Raw genomic sequence first — 7,500 nt, 5'->3', positions numbered from 1 at the left:
CCCCTGACTTCGTCCTGGCCAGGCATAGTTCACCATCTTTCGGGTCCCAACGTGTACGCTCTAGGTGCGCCTCACCTCGCAATGAGGACGAGACGCCCCGGGAGTGCGGAGGCCGCCGCCCCGTGAAGGGCGGGGAAGCCCCATCCTCCCTCGGCCCGCGCAAGGCGAGACCTTCACTTTCATTACGCCTTTAGGTTTCGTACAGCCCAATGACTCGCGCACATGTTAGACTCCTTGGTCCGTGTTTCAAGACGGGTCGTGAAATTGTCCAAAGCTGAAGCGCCGCTGACGGGAGCGATTATTCCGCCCGAGAGCATCCCGAGCCAACAGCGGCGCGGGTCCGGGGCCGGGCCAGGTAGGTCCGTCATCCGGGAAGAACCGCGCGCGCTTGCCGGGAGCCCGAGCGCCCAAAGGGGCGAATCGACTCCTCCAGATATACCGCCGAGCAGCCAGCCAGGACACCGGGGCTCTGCCCAACAGACGCGAACCGAGGCCCGCGGAAGGACAGGCTGCGCACCCGGGCCGTAGGCCGGCACCCAGCGGGTCGCGACGTCCTACTAGGGGAGAAGTGCGGCCCACCGCACACCGGAACGGCCCCACCCCGCGGCGAGTGGAAAGGCAACCGGACACGACCCCGCCGCGGATTGCTCCGCGCGGGCGGCCGGCCCCATCTGCCGAGGGCGGGGGCCAGTGGCCGGATGGGCGTGAATCTCACCCGTTCGACCTTTCGGACTTCTCACGTTTACCCCAGAACGGTTTCACGTACTTTTGAACTCTCTCTTCAAAGTTCTTTTCAACTTTCCCTCACGGTACTTGTTCGCTATCGGTCTCGTGGTCATATTTAGTCTCAGATGGAGTTTACCACCCACTTGGAGCTGCACTCTCAAGCAACCCGACTCGAAGGAGAGGTCCCGCCGACGCTCGCACCGGCCGCTACGGGCCTGGCACCCTCTACGGGCCGTGGCCTCATTCAAGTTGGACTTGGGCTCGGCGCGAGGCGTCGGGGTAGTGGACCCTCCCAAACACCACATGCCACGACAGGCGGCAGCCTGCGGGGTTCGGTGCTGGACTCTTCCCTGTTCGCTCGCCGCTACTGGGGGAATCCTTGTTAGTTTCTTTTCCTCCGCTTAGTAATATGCTTAAATTCAGCGGGTAGTCTCGCCTGCTCTGAGGTCGTTGTACGAGGTGTCGCACGCCACACCGCCAGCCGGCTGTGCACGCTACCGAGAAAGTACCGGTATGCGAACCGCCAGGCGACGGGCGCGCATCGCACGTTTAAGGAGACGCGGCCGGCCACACAGGCGACCACGACACTCCCACGTCTCCGAAGCGGGACAAACGCCGCGCGCTTCAGTATACGTAGCCGACCCTCAGCCAGACGTGGCCCGGGAACGGAATCCATGGACCGCAATGTGCGTTCGAAACGTCGATGTTCATGTGTCCTGCAGTTCACATGTCGACGCGCAATTTGCTGCGTTCTTCATCGACCCACGAGCCGAGTGATCCACCGTCCTGGGTGATCTTTTCCTTTTCAGTCTCCCACTGTCTCTTTCAAGACAGTAGCATTTGCGGGACTGAGGCGTCTGACGGCCCCTGTTCCACTATTTTTTTTGTGTCCAACGGCCTCACAGCCGATGGGCGTCGTACGGCTCCACACCGGAGCGGACAGGCACTCGGGCGAACGTCATTCAAAACCGGCGCCAGGCGCCAGGTACCGCAGGCCAGCCGCTCCAGAGCTTCAGCGCTCGTACCACACAACAACAACAACAACAACACTTCCGCTAGTTTTGAGAGGCACGCGTGGTTCCGCACGCGGCGCACGGCCACTGCCGTACAGGTAGCGTGTTGCGCGACACGACACGCACATCGAAAGACATGCAGTCTAGTCGGTAATGATCCTTCCGCAGGTTCACCTACGGAAACCTTGTTACGACTTTTACTTCCTCTAAATGATCAAGTTTGGTCATCTTTCCGGTAGCATCGGCAACGACAGAGTCGATGCCGCGTACCAGTCCGAAGACCTCACTAAATCATTCAATCGGTAGTAGCGACGGGCGGTGTGTACAAAGGGCAGGGACGTAATCAACGCGAGCTTATGACTCGCGCTTACTGGGAATTCCTCGTTCATGGGGAACAATTGCAAGCCCCAATCCCTAGCACGAAGGAGGTTCAGCGGGTTACCCCGACCTTTCGGCCTAGGAAGACACGCTGATTCCTTCAGTGTAGCGCGCGTGCGGCCCAGAACATCTAAGGGCATCACAGACCTGTTATTGCTCAATCTCGTGCGGCTAGAAGCCGCCTGTCCCTCTAAGAAGAAAAGTAATCGCTGACAGCACGAAGGATGTCACGCGACTAGTTAGCAGGCTAGAGTCTCGTTCGTTATCGGAATTAACCAGACAAATCGCTCCACCAACTAAGAACGGCCATGCACCACCACCCACCGAATCAAGAAAGAGCTATCAATCTGTCAATCCTTCCGGTGTCCGGGCCTGGTGAGGTTTCCCGTGTTGAGTCAAATTAAGCCGCAGGCTCCACTCCTGGTGGTGCCCTTCCGTCAATTCCTTTAAGTTTCAGCTTTGCAACCATACTTCCCCCGGAACCCAAAAGCTTTGGTTTCCCGGAGGCTGCCCGCCGAGTCATCGGAGGAACTGCGGCGGATCGCTGGCTGGCATCGTTTATGGTTAGAACTAGGGCGGTATCTGATCGCCTTCGAACCTCTAACTTTCGTTCTTGATTAATGAAAACATACTTGGCAAATGCTTTCGCTTCTGTTCGTCTTGCGACGATCCAAGAATTTCACCTCTAACGTCGCAATACGAATGCCCCCGCCTGTCCCTATTAATCATTACCTCGGGTTCCGAAAACCAACAAAATAGAACCGAGGTCCTATTCCATTATTCCATGCACACAGTATTCAGGCGGGCTTGCCTGCTTTAAGCACTCTAATTTGTTCAAAGTAAACGTGCCGGCCCACCGAGACACTCAACAAAGAGCACCCTGGTAGGATTTAAACGGGGTCCGCCTCGGGACGCGAAAGCACCCCTTCGGCTCGCCCGACCGGCAGGACGTCCCACGATACATGCCAGTTAAACACCGACGGGCGGTGAACCAACAGCGTGGGACACAAATCCAACTACGAGCTTTTTAACCGCAACAACTTTAATATACGCTATTGGAGCTGGAATTACCGCGGCTGCTGGCACCAGACTTGCCCTCCAATAGATACTCGTTAAAGGATTTAAAGTGTACTCATTCCGATTACGGGGCCTCGGATGAGTCCCGTATCGTTATTTTTCGTCACTACCTCCCCGTGCCGGGAGTGGGTAATTTGCGCGCCTGCTGCCTTCCTTGGATGTGGTAGCCGTTTCTCAGGCTCCCTCTCCGGAATCGAACCCTGATTCCCCGTTACCCGTTACAACCATGGTAGGCGCAGAACCTACCATCGACAGTTGATAAGGCAGACATTTGAAAGATGCGTCGCCGGTACGAGGACCGTGCGATCAGCCCAAAGTTATTCAGAGTCACCAAGGCAAACGGACCAGACAAGCCAATCCGATTGGTTTTGATCTAATAAAAGCGTCCCTTCCATCTCTGGTCGGGACTCTGTTTGCATGTATTAGCTCTAGAATTACCACAGTTATCCAAGTAACGTGGGTACGATCTAAGGAACCATAACTGATTTAATGAGCCATTCGCGGTTTCACCTTAATGCGGCTTGTACTGAGACATGCATGGCTTAATCTTTGAGACAAGCATATGACTACTGGCAGGATCAACCAGGGAGCTGCGTCAACTAGAGCTGAGCAGCCGGCCGCCCGGGAGTGTGTCCCGGGGGCCCGCGCGAACACGCAAGCGTCCGCTCAATTATTCTGCAAACAGGAGGAGGCCGAGCTCCCCTGCACGATACACCTCGAAACCCTCTCAGGTCCCGGCGGCGCGCAGCGCCGTCCTAGGTACTTGGTCGGTTTCGAGAGAGGCGCAATCGCCCGGAGTTAGGCGAGTAGACGGTTTTAGTGAGAACACCCTTGCTCCCAACTGAGCTTGCCGCTGCCGACAGAGGCCCGGGAGCGTGCTGTCGTGGCATTGCCGGCGGGAGACAACACGCGCCACCTATGGTGACCGGCAGCTCCAACGCCAGCGCCACACAAGGGCAAAGCCCCACTTGGGTGCAGAAGCGAACTCTCCCAGCACAGCGCACGCGCCAACACGTCCGCACAACTGCGATACAAACCACCTGCGAGAACCGCTGGGGCGACCGAGCAGCAGACGGCGTCGCGGCGCCGAGTGCCAGGCGGCGGCGCATCCTCAACGCACACAGTCCTCAATCAGACCAGCACACTGCAGATGTCCACCGCGCTTCGCACCGGGCTCGGCTGAACCAACTTTGGCCGCCAGGCGCCGCGTGCAGGGTGCGCCGCAGCGTAGCTGCGCCGCCTGCCGGGCCCGTCGGCTGGCGCTCCTGCCACTCGGCGCCCCCCACCAGCCGCCTGTTGCGCGTGCGCCCACGCAGCGCGCGGCCAACACGCCGGGCGGCCCCCCTTCACCGGCCGGGAACAGTCCCACCAAGCCACCGCCGCGTATCGCTTCATACCCACATGGGCCTAGTCACGTGTGTGGATGTGGCGGGTACCGCTGAAACAACCGGTTAATAGCTGTACCGATCGTCGCCATCACAGATTCACCTCCAGCGTGAACAACCGCTCAACAACGGATTTCCAGTTCATTTGCGTATCTTGGGCAGTAAACGTAGATGTCCACCTACATTTGCGAATTCAACAATTCTTGCATGCCAGGATGTCATGTGTCACGACACGCTACATCAGACCACATACACACTGCGACATGTGCAGAAGAGAACACGTGGAAGGTGGCCCGCGCACGTATGCGATGTCCCTTCCGCGATCCACTGTCAACCGGCATCTGCGGCATGTCCCAGATATGGAACGCGGTCCACCAGGGTAGCACTTTGTGTGAGGCAATACGACAAAGTCGGAATACACGCGTCACTACATCAGACGGCTCACGCTGACCTGACCTGACCTGACTCACCGCACCACCACCCCCAGCGACCCAGGGTGACATACAATGCGTTCGTACGTTCCTCCCACACGCCTCTACGGCGTACCACAGTGCAACCTAGCTGTTATTGGGAGACGAGACAAGTAGCATCGAGCACATCATATGGAAATTGAGATTCGACACCGTTGGGCACAGCCAGCGTACGGTCACACGTATCACACTACTTCACTCTGTACGTAACGACCGATGATCGGTACAGCGTGTGGGTTACGCGTACGACATCAGCGGACAATGGACACAGACCATACCACGACGTACACTGAGGGCGTCGACATCTGAATGCAACTGAACAGCTGCGAGGCTCATTTAACACTCAAACGCCAGACCGACCAGCTTGAGAGGACAGAGACACAAAGAGGGGGACAGAGGGAGGGGGGGGGGCGATATAGTCCTATTGCAGTACAATTGACAGTGGATAGCGGGAATATGTGGAAAGTAAGCAACACTCGCAAGACATCTACATGAGGATAACAACGACACCAGAGATTCCGAGCAGTGAACTATGTTAGGCAAAGGGACAACGTGGGTTAGGTTAAGGGACAACGTGGGTTAGGTTAAGGGACAACGTGGGTTAGGTTAAGGGACAACGTGGGTTAGGTTAAGGGACAACGTGGGTTAGGTTAAGGGACAACGTGGGTTAGGTTAAGGGACAACGTGGGTTAGGTTAAGGGACAACGTGGGTTAGGTTAAGGGACAACGTGGGTTAGGTTAAGGGACAACGTGGGTTAGGTTAAGGGACAACGTGGGTTAGGTTAAGGGACAACGTGGGTTAGGTTAAGGGACAACGTGGGTTAGGTTAAGGGACAACGTGGGTTAGGTTAAGGGACAACGTGGGTTAGGTTAAGGGACAACGTGGGTTAGGTTAAGGGACAACGTGGGTTAGGTTAAGGGACAACGTGGGTTAGGTTAAGGGACAACGTGGGTTAGGTTAAGGGACAACGTGGGTTAGGTTAAGGGACAACGTGGGTTAGGTTAAGGGACAACGTGGGTTAGGTTAAGGGACAACGTGGGTTAGGTTAAGGGACAACGTGGGTTAGGTTAAGGGACAACGTGGGTTAGGTTAAGGGACAACGTGGGTTAGGTTAAGGGACAACGTGGGTTAGGTTAAGGGACAACGTGGGTTAGGTTAAGGGACAACGTGGGTTAGGTTAAGGGACAACGTGGGTTAGGTTAAGGGACAACGTGGGTTAGGTTAAGGGACAACGTGGGTTAGGTTAAGGGACAACGTGGGTTAGGTTAAGGGACAACGTGGGTTAGGTTAAGGGACAACGTGGGTTAGGTTAAGGGACAACGTGGGTTAGGTTAAGGGACAACGTGGGTTAGGTTAAGGGACAACGTGGGTTAGGTTAAGGGACAACGTGGGTTAGGTTAAGGGACAACGTGGGTTAGGTTAAGGGACAACGTGGGTTAGGTTAAGGGACAACTTGAGTTAGGTTAAGGGACAACTTGAGTTAGGTTAAGGGACAACTTGAGTTAGGTTAAGGGACAACTTGAGTTAGGTTAAGGGACAACTTGAGTTAGGTTAAGGGACAACTTGAGTTAGGTTAAGGGACAACTTGAGTTAGGTTAAGGGACAACTTGAGTTAGGTTAAGGGACAACTTGAGTTAGGTTAAGGGACAACTTGAGTTAGGTTAAGGGACAACTTGAGTTAGGTTAAGGGACAACTTGAGTTAGGTTAAGGGACAACTTGAGTTAGGTTAAGGGACAACTTGAGTTAGGTTAAGGGACAACTTGAGTTAGGTTAAGGGACAACTTGAGTTAGGTTAAGGGACAACTTGAGTTAGGTTAAGGGACAACTTGAGTTAGGTTAAGGGACAACTTGAGTTAGGTTAAGGGACAACTTGAGTTAGGTTAAGGGACAACTTGAGTTAGGTTAAGGGACAACTTGAGTTAGGTTAAGGGACAACTTGAGTTAGGTTAAGGGACAACTTGAGTTAGGTTAAGGGACAACTTGAGTTAGGTTAAGGGACAACTTGAGTTAGGTTAAGGGATAATGTGGTACAACCACAGTTAGGTTAAGGGATAATGTGGTACAACCACAGTTAGGTTAAGGGATAATGTGGTACAACCACAGTTAGGTTAAGGGATAATGTGGTACAACCACAGTTAGGTTAAGGGATAATGTGGTACAACCACAGTTAGGTTAAGGGATAATGTGGTACAACCACAGTTAGGTTAAGGGATAATGTGGTACAACCACAGTTAGGTTAAGGGATAATGTGGTACAACCACAGTTAGGTTAAGGGATAATGTGGTACAACCACAGTTAGGTTAAGGGATAATGTGGTACAACCACAGTTAGGTTAAGGGATAATGTGGTACAACCACAGTTAGGTTAAGGGATAATGTGGTACAACCACAGTTAGGTTAAGGGATAATGTGGTACAACCACAGTTAGGTTAAGGGATAATGTGGTACAA

At 54.4% G+C, this 7,500-nt stretch overlaps 3 non-coding genes across 3 annotated transcripts in view; all 3 read right to left on the bottom strand.

Moving 5' to 3' along the window:
- Positions 1 to 1,176, bottom strand: part of LOC126328941 (large subunit ribosomal RNA) — a 4,222-nt gene extending 3,046 nt beyond the window's left edge. The window contains exon 1 of the ribosomal RNA XR_007562048.1: positions 1 to 1,176. This exon is cut by the window's left edge and continues 3,046 nt beyond it. This is a non-coding gene — a ribosomal RNA (large subunit ribosomal RNA).
- Positions 1,177 to 1,364: 188 nt separating this feature from the next.
- On the bottom strand, positions 1,365 to 1,519 carry LOC126328943 (5.8S ribosomal RNA). Its single transcript, XR_007562050.1, has one exon. It is a non-coding gene; the product is annotated as a 5.8S ribosomal RNA (ribosomal RNA).
- A 371-nt stretch (positions 1,520 to 1,890) lies between these two features.
- Positions 1,891 to 3,783, bottom strand: LOC126328944 (small subunit ribosomal RNA). The gene has a single exon (XR_007562051.1). It is a non-coding gene; the product is annotated as a small subunit ribosomal RNA (ribosomal RNA).
- Between the last annotated feature and the right edge of the window lie 3,717 nt (positions 3,784 to 7,500).

Source organism: Schistocerca gregaria, unplaced genomic scaffold, assembly GCF_023897955.1.
Source record: "Schistocerca gregaria isolate iqSchGreg1 unplaced genomic scaffold, iqSchGreg1.2 ptg001150l, whole genome shotgun sequence".
Taxonomy (NCBI): Eukaryota; Metazoa; Arthropoda; class Insecta; order Orthoptera; family Acrididae; genus Schistocerca; species Schistocerca gregaria.
Note: the sequence above shows the minus strand (reverse complement) of the source record. Positions and strands in the feature narration are given on the sequence as shown.